At 46.8% G+C, this 14505-nt stretch overlaps 1 protein-coding gene across 4 annotated transcripts in view; it reads right to left on the bottom strand.

Moving 5' to 3' along the window:
- LOC146789998 (putative RNA-binding protein Luc7-like 1) overlaps positions 1-14505 on the bottom strand; it is a 183268-nt gene that overhangs the window by 142688 nt on the left and 26075 nt on the right. For 2 of the 4 annotated variants that reach the window (XM_085628320.1, XM_085628319.1), the window contains exon 2: positions 1874-1944. The exons of the other annotated variants lie outside the window; for them this stretch is intronic. The gene's annotated coding sequence lies outside the window, so the exon portion shown is untranslated. The remainder of the gene's footprint in view (positions 1-1873; positions 1945-14505) is intronic. 4 annotated transcript variants of the gene reach the window in all.

Genomic DNA, 14505 nt, shown 5'->3' with positions numbered 1-14505 from the left:
GGATGGAATCAAATCTTGTAATGATGGATCTAGACACTGGTTCGTGCAATTCTTCTTGAGCACTTGTTCACTTTATGAGGAACACTGTAAAATACTATTCAGATGTTTCAAGTCTTTTTAGCCAACAAATTTCAGCTGGAATAATTTCGCTCTACAAGACCTGCAGGGACTCTCCTTTAAAAAAAAATATTTATTACCTGCATCTGACCTGCCTTAATACTTCCAAGTGGAACTTCAGTCCTAAGATGATGACCGGTAGATCTATTTTTTCTTCAGAGACGCAAAAGATCTGGAGCACCTCCACAATGTCATGAAAGATTGGATGCATACAAATGCACTAACTAATTTATATTTTTGGTTCAGAAGATAGGTCATCTTTGATGGTCCTAGACAAATCCAAAACTTCTAAGCTGCATTATCTAGAAACACAGTTAAGAATTTAGAATCACCATTTGATGCAGTGAACCCTCTTCAGCAAAAAAGTTAGTGCAGCAGTCATAAATTGCTTTTTGCTGATTAACAGAAGTATTCTAGCACATTCTTTTCAGAAGAAGGATGAGATGGTAGTAGGTGCAGCAGTGAAAACTTGTTTCTAATATTGCAATGCACTATACGCCAGCCTGCGTAAGATCCTCCTGGCTAGGCTCAAATGTGCACAGAAGGCTAAAGCTGGCATTATTTGAGCAGAAAAAAAAAAAATAACGAAAACATACAGGTTTATGGATTGTTCATACTGTCCTACATTTAAAACAACAAAAAAAATCAGTGGCCTGTATTTAAAAAATGGCACTGAATCACTAAAAGAGCCATCTCTTTCAAAGCCATGCACCAGGGTGTATACTCAAGAGCTGTGATTGGTCCCCAAGTACTATTTTCAGTACGCAGGGTTAACAGTTCATTTTAGGTGTAGGCTCCATTGTTATGCAGTTCCCTTCGGTGTGACATCAAGCTTCAATCACACTTACCAGCTTCAGAAAATGCTAACATCTTACTTGCTTGGCTAAGCTGTACAGAGGTCAGCGACAAAAGACTACAATGGTCTTAGTGGGCACTACACATACACACTTTAATTGAGTCAGCTGGCTGATGAGAGAGAGAGGAAGGTGCTACAGAGCACAGAAGCCAGGGCCGAAAAGTATTCGCATCCTCTGCAGACCTATTTTGATGCAGGTGTATATGGTCTTAGAACACTGGTTTACCAGAATATTTGAGAGGCATCTTTTATAAAGTCAGTCCTGAACAAGAGTGACCGGGCCGCTTGCTCAGGGCATGTGATAAGTGAAGAGTTTCAGAGTCGTTCAAACTGGAATTTGAATCAAGTTTGACGGGTATGCAGCACACTCAACTAGTTTTGTGCAAATAAATAACATAGGTATGGGAAACATATGTAGGTGAAAGTACTGAAATTCATTAATTCTTTTTAAACTAAGAAAAAAAAAAATCTATGCTCGTTTCTCAAAGGGACACTATTATTTACATGAAACTGTACATTACATTAGGCTGACTTGCTTGGAATGAGTGGTTGAAAAGACAAAGCTAAGTGTCGTCTAACCATTAACCAGTTCGCAAAGTGATGCAGCATTGAAGGGTCATTTTATCGAAGCACACAAATCTGACAAATGTTGGAGACTGCATACTGACCATCCAACATTACATGCCATCTGCATTCTTCGAGAGCTCATCATTTGATTCGTATACTCACAGTTGAAGGTGTGAAAAGAAGTGGCTTTGCCCACACCTGCAGTAAGAAGTCAGAGGAATGATACAGAAAAGAGCATAATGCCAACTTTTTGATACTAAGTTTTATTCACTGATGACAATTTTATAATCAAGCACTTGTCATAACAGCTTTAAAAAAGGAGTTGTGACTCACAGATCGATGAACATGAGGCTGTTCTGCAACTCCCTTGCAGATTGGTGTAGGCAGGCAATGATACATTGAACCTTTATGAATAAAATAAAGGGGCCACAATTGTTCAATTTGCTTGAAAGAAATATGGGAAGCAATATAAATGCAACTTAAAGACAAAGCTGTGGTAGGCTATATTGAAACACAATGTATTAAACTGGCACCCACTAAAATGTTCGTTAGTGAAGATTATTGCAGCATAAAAGAACACCAATAGAAAATAAGTATAGTAAATACAGAGAAGGGGTAATGAGCACACCCAAATGTCTGGGGAGGTAAGGTCATGGGGAAAACAGATTCAACAATAGAAAGTAACTGTAGAAGTGATCAAGACGTCTGAAAATATTAAAACAGGCTCCAATGTCACAAGATATTCTACCTAAATAAATGACAGTCACAAGTTGCACTTGCTCCGGAGCCAAATTAAAAATATGTATACAGTAATGCAGAACATGAAAACATGCATGTTGACAGGTTATCAAACCACTTTCAGAAGTTATTCTTTTGGAGCAGTGAGTCTGCACTGGTGAATTATGTACACTGCGTGAACATGGGTCTACTCAGCAGATACCAAAACCATCTACTTGGAAAATAGATCTAGCAGACTTTGGCCACAGTGTAAGAGATAGAATTACCCATTCAAAGCTTAGAAAAGTGCGCATTGGAAGGTGTTGTGTTACAGTTTCACCTGCCCGACAGCCTGCTAAATGACCAAGAGTTCTGCAGCCTAAAGATGGTCACAGACTAAACAAAGCAAAGCAGACAGTCAGCTCTCAACCCTCCTGGATTTCCATAGCACATGAAGAAAACTGCAAATTCTCACAACTGTGTAACCTGCAGGAAAGTTCACGCACAACATAAGTCGGGTAATAACAGTGACAAACATGAATTCTGAGTGTGAGACACCCTGGGGTGGATTACTGCGCACCATACGTTCATGACAGCATAGGGCAAATACAAACCAGTAGTGTTGTAGGGGTATGACAAATGGTAAATTGACAATTTGTTGCGCTTTCTGACATTCTTGCAGTTACCCAGAGTTATGAAGATGTGTTCTGGTCACCAAACTAAGTAGTTCCCAAATTATCGATTACCCAAGTGACCAGGCTTATCCGTTCGGACCCAGACGGTCTACAATCATAAATGAACTTTGAACTGCACAATCATTTGGGCGATTTAATTCTATACCAAGATGCATTTTTTGGGAAGACCGGTACAATAGATGGACCAAGCCACAAAGGCAAGGTAATGTTGAAGGACATAATGGGAGACTATGACCGTAGATATATGGCCTTCCATATAACAGACTGAAAGGGAAAACACACTAAGAATTTGCCCACAGAATACAATCTAGGATAGACTATTGCAATTCCTACGTCCCTGGGTGATGAGCCCTCCAGTAATTTGGAAACTCATTGAAAGGCCTTGCTTCTAAATTCCTGAAAGAACTCGGGGACGTGCCCTCTCGGTACAGAAAACACGGTGATGAACTATTTTCCAAAATAAACTACTCGTGGAAAAGAAGCAGAAAAGATTCCAAGTTAAGAAATATCTGAGAATAAATGGCATCATAGTCTCAATTCAAATTGGGCTGGAAAGTCTACGTTATGGGGTCAGACAATGAGAGACTCTGCCATGGTGAATAAATGGGTATAGGACAGAAAATGAATCAGGTAGAATAGTAGAGGGGCATGGCTGGTGGTCTCTCAAGATGGCGGCACCCTATAGCTGCTCTTCGTCAGCCGCTCTGAATCCAACAGATTCGGGGTCATCAGGAGGACTCAGAGCGCCTGAAGAGACCAGGAGGCCCTGGCACGTCCCCAGAGCAGTGGGGTCGATGGGGATGTAATTGTAGGCGCCTGATGAGAGGTCCCAAGATGATGGCAGCAGGTATCGAGCGAAGTTGAGGAGCCCGGTTGTGATTCGGGCCTTGTTGCGGGGCCAAGATGGAGAGTAGGAGTCACAGTGGGGGCCCACCGGGGACCAAAGGGAATCAGCAGAGTGCCCTAAGGGAGCTGGAGGCCCCAGAGATGGTCAGTGGTTGCCAGAGCGTGGGGGGCTTGTAAACCCCAACGAGCAGCAGCCCTTAATTGGTGACAGCAGCCCACCTCTAGTCACCTACAAGGGGACAGACAGCTGTGGGCCCCACCAGTGGGATTGAGGTTGAGGGGACTTCTCTAGAGACACGGGCCCCTCTTTGACACAGTGGCCAGACCCTTGACTAATCGGCTCCCCCCCAGAGCTTTTGGAGAGCCAGTAAGAGGGGGTGAAGGGATCCCTGCTGCCTAGGAGAAGGAAAATTAGGTCAGAGGTGACTGGAACCCCCAAACATCCTGTGCTGCCTCTGAAGGAGGTCAACAGACGCAGCAGGGCTACTGCTGTGCATTTGGGGACTATGAAAACACAAGGAGATGGACGGAGTGCTGAAACTTTTCACACACTCACCCCCAGTCACAGATCTGGGTTGAATCCATCATCCTTCTTTAGCTCACTTCACCACCTCAATTCAGTCCCAGGTAAATGCAAATCCGTTTTGACCCTGTGACTCATGGAAACAGTCCAGCCCGAACTGCCAAGCCAGGTTTTCCCTGAACAGGAAACAAGCATCCTGGTACCGGTTTAAGGGTAACACCCTTCATCAGCCAGGCTAGCTTGAACCAGTGGCAAAGTGAGCAAGGGACCCCATCTAGGCATACCCTGCTAACTTAGGGCAAACAAAGCAAACACAAGGAGATGGACAGAGTGCTGAAACTTTTCAGACACTCATCCCCAGTCAGATCTGGGTTGAATCAATCATCATTCTTTAGCTCACTTCGCCGTCTCAGTTCAGACCAGGTAAATGCAAATCAGTATGGACCCTGAGCCTCATGGGAACAGTTCGGGCTGGACTGTTCCCACAAGGAACAGGGTCTTGACTGATTTGCATATGGCTGGATCCAAACTGGGGTGGTGTGGTGAGCAAAAGAATGATGGATTTAACCCAGATTCTTGTGACGGGGGGGGGGTGAATATTTGCATTGTCCAGCAGTACGTTCATCAATTGTTCCTTTGCATGTACATTGGGGACTGGCATATTGGAGAGTGAAGCCAGGGAGCCCTTCCTGAATGACTAAATGCTGCATGGGACTCCTGGGAGGGGGTGGGGTGGGGGGAGGTTAGAGGAAAGATGGTGTCTTCACGTGAGAAGCTAGCTTAGTATATTGTGCACTCTTATGTAAGTGGGCGCCCAGCACTAATCCAGACAGCCCGTATGGTGATTTTAGTGGTCTTATACAACCTTAGAAAGCTCTCTTAATGGTAACTGTGGAAAGCAGCCTTCAGGCTTAGTCCAGTAGTGTAAAGCAGCTCGTTTTACCAGAACATAATCTTACAGTTATAGATGATGTAAAAAAGAACCACACCGTGTATTTATAATAAATATTTTTATAAGACACTCACTGACATGCAGATATCTCCTAGCCAGTTATACACAATGCTCACAAAACTTTTCAATTCAATAGAAACAGGTAAGTAGCACGAGTTCACAGTGGTCGCCGGGTGGGGGGGGGGGGGGAACCAAACCATATACTAAAATAGCGGTATGCGAACCACGACTAGAGTCGAGGTTATAGTTAGAAGACGTAGAAGTGCTGGGGACCCAAGGAACCACCAGAGGTAAGTAACCAGGAACCCCACAGAGGCCTTGTGTAGAGTGGAAACAGGACAGCGGGATCAATGCAAGTCAATAGTTAAGTCGCGGTTGCAATTTTAAAGAAGGGCCCTTCCCAGTGGACCCTAATGAAACCCCCTGGAAGGTTGGAGAGCCACCCCACCCGAGGATACCCTAGGAACTAGGATACCTACACAGGGAAGTCGGGTGCATAGGTGTGAAGTAGCATCGGAAACCGCCGTCTAACTCACTGGAGGACTTCAAGAAGATGCCGCTGCTGGGGAAGGTGAAAGTGTCCGGTGGAACCCGAAGGTGGATTCAGGATGAGAAATACCTGCAAGCAGATGGGACAGTCTATCCCCCTTGGAAGGGACCAAGAGGTCCGGAAGTTGAATGCCCACACAAGTAGAGTGTTGCAGGAGAGGTGACGATGACCTTGAAACTGCAGCTGTGCAGACCTGGCGATGCTGTAAAAAGAAAAGGAGCCGTTCAAGAGCTGTCCCACGTCAGATGTAGAGTTATGGGGTCAGTATCCGTCAGAAGCACCAACAAGCCTTTGCAACTGCAACCAACGTGGAAAGTGAAGAAGGTACAGTGTCGTGACAAGCAAGGTCCAGGTGATTTGCCTCAAGCAGGGGAGTTGGGGCAAGCCCAGAGCAATCAGGGGAACCTGCTGAAATCAAAGGAGACCCTCAAAAGGACTCACAGGCCAGAGGCACTGAAGTCGCAAAAGGACCAGGAACAGCTCACCAAAGATGCAGGCCCATGATGCAAATGATGCAGTGAGGACGAGGATCTTAGTCACAGGAGAAGCTTGAGGCTACTTGGAGCTTGAAGATCGTGATGGAAGGAAGCCAACAAGCCTTTGCTACTGCAAGTCGACGCAGTGCACAGGGGGTCAGTTCCTGCGGCTCCGACAAGGGATACTGGCCTCGAACTTGATGAGGACAGGGCAGGCCTCTAGGGATGTGAAGAACCCCCACCTGTGTTGCTGAGCCTGCTGGAGTCTGTGGGAGCCCAGGCTCAGCAGACCGGTCATGCAGATGCAGGGAAGTGACTCCTTCACTTAAAGGAAGATTCCTTCAGGTGTCTTGGATGCCCACAAGCCTTGGAAGGTTCCTGTATGGAGCACAGGTATGGACGTTGCAGCAGACTAGCAGGCCAACGAGATCAGGAGTCTTCCCAGTTGCAGTCCTGATGCCCAGACCAAAGTCCAGTGTGCCCTGACTGTCGAAGTGGTTTCTTTAAATTAATCTTGTCCCACGATTAATCTACAGAACAACCCTCGGGTAAACCCTTAAGTATCCTAAGGAAAGGTTTGGGACGATTTAAGGTTCCCTCCCAGGGGAGGGGACAGACACTCCCATGTCCTTTGTTCAGTATAGCGCCAGAGCGGGAGGCAACTGCAAACTGTCAAGTCCTCCTTCTCGGTCCCAATACACAAAACCCTGTCTGGGAGGTGATGACAGCTCCCTGTGACAGGAAGCACTGAGGGCCTCCCAGAGGAGATTTGCAGTGCATGGAATCATACCCCCACACCATGTGGGTATGATCCCAACATGTTTGATATCAAATGGTCATTGCGTAATGATGCATCGCCACTCGATGCATCGTAATAGCTGATGCACTTACAACTCTGGATACTGGACTCGGAAGGTTGTGGGGTGTCCTGCTCATGCAGGGGTATCCTCACACAACCGAGCACCCTGCCTTCAGGATTGAACGGCCTGCTTTAGGGGTTACTTATAGGTTTAAGTGTAGGGACCTTAGATATAAGGAAACCTATATCTTTCATAAGCGGTGCTAGCACCAGCTTACACAGGCTGCAATGGCAGTCCTGTAGTTACAGTTTGAATGGTCTCCCATGGGTGGCATAATGCATGCTTCAGCCGATGGGGAAACCCTGGAGTACCCAATACTGATAAGGGTACACCAGTGTCCAACCGGAGATGTACCCAAGTACTTACCATACCAATTTAGGGGAGAAAGCACAGAGACTGGGGTCCGGATTAGCAGGATCTCAGCCAGACTAGTCAAACAGCATAGCACCAGGCCTCTAAAGGCTCAGAGAAAAAGACGCAGAAGCTGAGATATGTCGTGTGAGTGGACCCTCGAAAGCACAGGCCACACAGGGCTGTCTGGAGGCAATTGAGACTGCTAATCAATTTGCAGCCCTGAGACACACCGACACGGAAAGGGACTCCACGGCACCGAGCTCCCCAGGCACAGTATCCGAGGAGAGGGGTCCAAACTTCACCCTACAGATCCCTTCGCGGACGACCTTTAAGGTGCCATACTCTGAGGTGGACCCGAGCAGGGTTCTTGCGTTGATTGCGTTCTGAAAGTAGGTATCTGGATGGGTGGCAGTTGCCACGCTGTACTGGGGAGTTATCATTGAGAGAGGCCGGATGTGTGCAGCAACCCATTTGTCCTTTAGTCAAGATGCGTATCAGGTCGGGGACATCTCTAGCTCTGTCCACTCACAGTAACAAGGAGGAGAGATGTCCTCATGGGCGGGCTCACCAGAACATAGCTGGTGTTGGGCAGCATATATATGCCCAGGACGCTAACCACATGCTGTTCTATGACTCCCTGACACAGCTGTTGGTGCAAGCATCAGGGGTGCCATTGCTCTTGGGATGGGCTTTTAACACTGTAGAAGACCCCACCTCTTCAAGGCTCCCCAACAGTTAGGGTCGATGCAGAGTTCCGCGGGTGCTATTCCCAGTGGGCCTTGTTGGATGTGTGGTGCGAGCACAACACACACACGAGGGAACACACTTTTCACTGGTGCACAACCCACATGTGAGGCTCAACAGCTAGCTGTGCAGGCCGGCTATAAAAAGGGGCAGTCTCCAGAGAAGAGCACCTAGCCCTCACACTGTCAGATCGTGACCTAGTGCTGCTTGATCAGGCTTGGGGAGGTGCCCCTTCGTGAAAACTAACGTCCTCCATAATGGAACCCACCTTCAGGGAGCCATTATTTTACTCAGAACAACGACTTAGCGGGGAACGTGGGGACTGAATGGTAAATGTTTATGGTGGTGGTCAAGTGATTCTGCATTGGGCAATCCGTGGGATTGCGCAGTTCTCTGTCCAACAGGCTAACAATGCAAGAAAAACTAGCTGGCACTGGGAACTCCCTTCTGACTGATCAGACAGCACAGCCTCGATTGTTACAACACCGGGAGGAGATTGCAGTGACTACAGAACAGCAGTGCACTCAATCCCTCTACATATGTAGGCAACTCCCATGCGGAGTGGGGCAGAGCAGAGAGGCTACTTGCCTGGCTATGTGAAGACCAGCGCAGCCACGCTATTGCCCGCCAGAAATGGCAGGGGAAACCTAGTACATACTTAGGACGAGATACTGGCATTCTTCTCATATTACCAGGGTCTATACAGTGTCCTACAGGAGCCTGGAGCTGAAGTAATGAACGGTTTTCTGCACAGGGAACCGCTCCCGCGCTTCGAGGCAGATCATCAAGAGGCTCTGGGAGGACCCATATTAGAAGAGACAGTCAGGGCTACCATTAGAGACTTAGCTGGCGGGAAAACTCCTGGCACGGAGGCATACCAGCAGAGTTTTACCGAACATACGTGGGAGACCTGGCCCCGGGCTTACTGAGCTCTATGCCCATGCACTAGAGGGGCCCATACCGGCCTAGTCTCAGGAGGATCAGATTTGGTCTGTGCCTATGCCGGGGAGGAGATTATGATGTAGGGGGATTTATAGGTCGCTATTTGTCAAAAAGATTTTAAAATATTGAGTAAAATCTTGCGGACCGGCTGCATGACCATCTGCCCACCCTCGTGCATAGCGATCAGAACAGCATTATCCCGCAGCGCAGCAACTTGTTCAATATCCGTCAACTTTTCCAAATCATGGGAGAGATGCCAGAGGGGTATGCACAAGAGGCACTAAGCCCTCTCCATAGACACACAAGCCTTTGACACATTGGTCTAGAACATAGGTACTCGCAAACATTTTCCCAGTGGCCAGAAGGTTTGGTCTGTGACGTGCCAGAGGGCCGCATTGATGTCAGCGGGCTGGCGGTCGGGCAACAGTGTGGCGGGGGATTGGCGTTAGGGTAGGCGAAGCGAAGGATATACATGTGGCTGGAGTGAACAATGTGAAACCAGAAAACCTAAAGACTAATCCTGGCAACCCCACTTTTCCAAATTGTGTGATCCTAGGCAATTTCACATTCACTCCTTTTCCTTCATGATCACATATAAGGGGACATCATTTCATGGCGTGCACTGCACAAAACCTGCTCCTGTGTTTGATGTAATAAACTATGTTATTCGTGTATAAGAGGAACCTAAGCCAACCAAAAAGAGCACTTGACTAGTCTCTTTAGTTCACAATTGGCTTTATGGTCAGGGTAGGGGGAAGAATTAATGTTAGAAAATTCATGTTTGAAAACTTTTTAATTAAGAATGCTAGATGCACAGAATTATACCAAGGTGAAAAGGTTCTGCATGTTAATTAAATACACTTTCAATTTTGAAGAGACTCAATTTTACACTTTTGCTGCAAGATGTCTTTTAAAGTGAATGTTCCTAAAGTTATGCATAGGACCCCCAAGTTACTTAGTTGCTTTGACACTAATAAACATTGAAAAAATAATTGCATATCCATTTAATATTTTTGTAATGGTTCGTGCTCAGTGGAGGAAACAGCCGCCCAGTGCTCCTGTTCATCAGAGGGCCATGTGTAAAGGTCAGGGGGACCGCATGCAGCCCCCGGGCTGTATTTAGAGTATCCATGGTCTAGACATACTTGCAGTAAGTAATGAAGCGCATGAATTTGGGGTCCGCTTTGGGGTTGATAGATTTCACTATTGACACAGATGCTTGGGCTAGAGTCTGGGTGGAGGTATCATCCACAAGTGCCCTCTTTTCCCCAATACTTTTTGCACTGGTGGTGGAACCTGTTGCCAGTATTATGAGACAGAGATTACCCTGGGTGGTTATTACTGGCAAATTATGTACACAGTGGACCTATATGCCGTCGATATGTTGGTCTAGCTCCGTCGTCCGGCATTGGGACTACAGGGAGGAATGTCGATGCTAGAGGACTTGGGTGAGGCAATGGGACATTGGGGAAAGACATTTGCCTTCTCATGGTCTCCTTGTCAAGCCGAAGCGTCACACTCTGCGACAGACCACCATATCCAATGGGTGCCAACACAGCTGAAATACCTGGGAGTGAGTGTGTAACACGAAGAACGCCAATCTGGGATCAGTGCATCGAGGAATCAGGGGTTGGTCAAAATCACAGTCCCTGAAACTCCGCACTATGTCTAGAGGAGTGCTTACTAAAATGGTGAGGATTCTGATTTGGATCCCCCCCGGAGTTGGTTTCAGACCCTAGAGGCTGTATTTCAGGGCGGGGGGCACAATAGACTATCTAGCGCAACACTATGCCGGCCCGCCAGGAGTGGAGGTCTAGGGGTCCCCAGGGACATCGGGGGTTGTCACAGATCCCTGGCGCAGGTGCTCCCTTGTGGCTTGGTTGATGGGACCACTCACCCATTAGACTATTTGCAGTGAGATGCTGGAGGGCCTTGGCAGCGTGACTGCACCACTCCGTGCTATATGCTACAGCGATCCCATTAGTGGGCCTTTCAGCCTGGAGAGAGGGCTACTTCACAGAACAAAGGCTGGAACAGTGGCTAGTGCCAGGTATAGAATCTTTGGGAGATTGCTATGCTGAGGGCACGCTATGCACTTTGGGCTACTTAGTATTGGAAGAGGGACTGCCTGAGACCCAATTTCTCACGTATGGAGCAGCCCTGAAAGCCTCATCGGCAGGGGAGAAGCCACGGACACATGGGGCTCTACAGGTTCTACTGACCCACGGGCACACCAGCAAACTGATTTCATGGCTCTATAAATCGGCAGTGAAAATGACCACTAAAACTCCCCCGCAGGCGAGAGTAGTCGGAAGCAGTGCTGGGTAGGAGGTTCAAAGACAGGGAGTGGAAGATGGCACTGGAACAGGTTCATGTCTTACACAATACCCACTTCAAATATATGCAATTCAATTACAGACATACCACCTACGGACCCCCCCCCCCCCCCCCAAATAAACATTGTAAGACAAACAGAGCACATGCAGTGCCCTAGGTGTGTGCTTGATGCTAGGTATTCATGCACATGGTGTGGGATTGCCCCACAGTCCAGCATTTTTGGCACTTAGTAATCGCTAATGTGGAGGTGCACACAACAGGTGGAGCATCCACCCCATAGATATTTTCCTGTTGGGGGTCTACCAAAAGAAGCTACAAAAGGTTGACTGACAGACTGTTATATTTAGTCATGGACATGGCAAAACGGGAGCTATCGCTCCACTGGAGGTCGTGGGAGGACACACACACCTGTTGGCGATTATCACTGGGGTTGTGAGCCAGAGTGGAAGCTACAGGGTTAAGAAATAAGGAGAGGCGCGGAGGAAACCCATTGCCGGACTATGGCTAGAACTACTAGAGGCCTTCTTGGCAGGGGAGGCAGACGTACTCCTGGCCTGCAATCTTACTACAGTGTATGATCGGTGGTGGGGTGAGGCTTCTGTGGCTCTTTCTCCCCTTCTCCAGGCAAGGAGGGCATATGTTGGGAGCTCCCCCTTACTTTCCTTCCCCTCAGTGGTTCCAGAGACACTACTACGTGCCTCTATTTCCCGCACCCCCCCCCCCCTTTTTAAGGACAGAAATTCCTCAGTACTAGTCCACTAGATTACAGTAGACTGCATTTGGGTATAAATTGACGTTTTGTACCACCACAGGAAGTGTGTGTTCCTTGATTGTTGTTTGAACACTTCCTTGGTGCTTTACTGTGGACCTACTTGAGGGAACACCAGCTTCAGGTGGCATTGGGACAATGAGACAGGCTTACAGGTCATAATCCTGATATAAAGGGAGTGGATTTATTCAGAATCATTAAAATGCTGTTCATGTCCGACGGGGGGTGCGTGTTCTGACTTGCTTATATACTCATTACACCGATTTGTTCAAAGAATAAATCACCAAAAACATTTTATTTAAAAAAAGCTAGAGTTGTAGAGGGATATACGCCACCTTACGGATACCGACAACTCATTCAATTGGAGATTGCTAAATTGCCTTTGAACACCTTGCACATAACAAAAGCTAAGCGGAATATGCCCTGTTCAGACAGACACTAGGAACCGGTGAAAGAGACATTTGGATGCCATCAGTGAAACAAAAAGGGAAGCTCCAACAGCTATACATGCCACATACAATTCTGCAGACATCATGGTGCAACTTCGCTAGGAAACTGCAAATACATTTGCTATTACCGAACTCTTTATTGATCAGAATCCGATGGGGCAATACAGGCAGAGGAAAGGTTTTTTTCAGAACTTGTATCTCCCAGCATTAAATGATTGAAGGCCTTTACTAAATGGAGAAATAACGAAAGAGTAAAATCATTCCAGACACATCATAATTGCCCTATACTAAAGCACCAGGATGTTGGTCTCCCTGAAACCAAATAAAGATCTTCTTAAAAGTGGTAACTACCACCCCATTTTCGTGCTCAATATTAATATTTAACTGCTAGTGAACAGACTCAAGCAGGTCATACCATCCCTCATTCATTGAGCCCAAGTGGGTTTCATACCAAGGAGATAACCATAAACACACCAGGGGTGCCCTTGAGAATCTGTTTATGTGGATGAAATATTACTGTCACAAACTTGTCCAAATCTTTCTCAAGAGGCACATGAATTTTCCCATATTTTAGGCAATAAAGTGAATTGGAACAAAGGCGAGACAATTCCCATGCCTAGAGCCACCACACTGGCTTCTACTGCAGGATATAATTTTCAATGGAAAAATAATAAACTCAAGTATTTAGGAGTGAGGGCTAGAGCACATTGTAGAGAATAATCTCACTCCATTTAGGACTAAACAAATGCAAAATAGACAGGTGGTGTCACCTCAACACTATTGTGGGACAGGGTTCTGGTTGTTAAAATGGTGGCTGACTAACCTCTTGAACAATGTCACAGGACTGTTGTCACTAGCGATCCTTCCAAAACGAACAAAAGCCATAAACATATCCATTTGATCCTCTGTAAAACGGAACCTGTGTGCTTATAAACTGATAGCAGGTAGGAAGAGTGGTGGTGTGTTTCCGTGCATTACATCTCGCATACTCAGTACGTTTCCTGAGACCAAAGAACCACTGTCACAGGTAGGAATACAGAAATGACTTAACCGATGATTGCATTGTCACATATTGTAAACTTATAGACAGCCTTCATCTTGAACCATCATTCCAACTGCTTACGGGTTTTGTATGTCCATATATTTTCCTTCAAAGTGTGCCTCGTTAGGGTGACTGTATTCCGGGGTAATACCACAGGATGTTCAGTTCGTTGCGTCTCAGTGCAGTCATACGTGTTTCCCTCTCCCCTGCTGTCACAGTCCCACCAGCAGGTGACCACGTACCCCTCAGGAGTCCTCTCTTATGAATGCCCTCTCTTCTGTTCTGGCCCACACTTCATCTCATTCCTAAGCCGCCACTGTGGGCCAGTCTCCTCCATCCACTTGAACGCTAACCGTCGCTTTGCCAGGATCAAAGCAAGTTCTGCAAATCTTAAACCTACTTTTTTTTTGCCTTGGGTCTAGGAAATAGCCCCAAGAAGCAAACTAAACTGTACAGGGGAGTAAGCGAGCCAACACTCCATTCATCACGGATATAACCTTGTTCCAAAAGTCCTGCAGTTTCGGGCAACCCCATGCCTTATACGCAAACTCTGCATCCGACTCCCCACATTTGGGACAACACCATTCATTACCCCTGTAAATGGCCTGTAATCTGTGTGGGGTCAGATAGGTCATGTGCAAGTAATTAAATTGAATGAGCTTAAATTTGGTATTCCTCGAGACGGGCTTTGGGCTCCCCAATACTTTAC

This window comes from Triturus cristatus, chromosome 10 (genome assembly GCF_964204655.1).
Source record: "Triturus cristatus chromosome 10, aTriCri1.1, whole genome shotgun sequence".
Taxonomy (NCBI): Eukaryota; Metazoa; Chordata; class Amphibia; order Caudata; family Salamandridae; genus Triturus; species Triturus cristatus.
The sequence above is the reverse complement of the archived record's forward strand: the minus strand, read 5'-3'. Positions and strand labels throughout refer to the sequence as shown.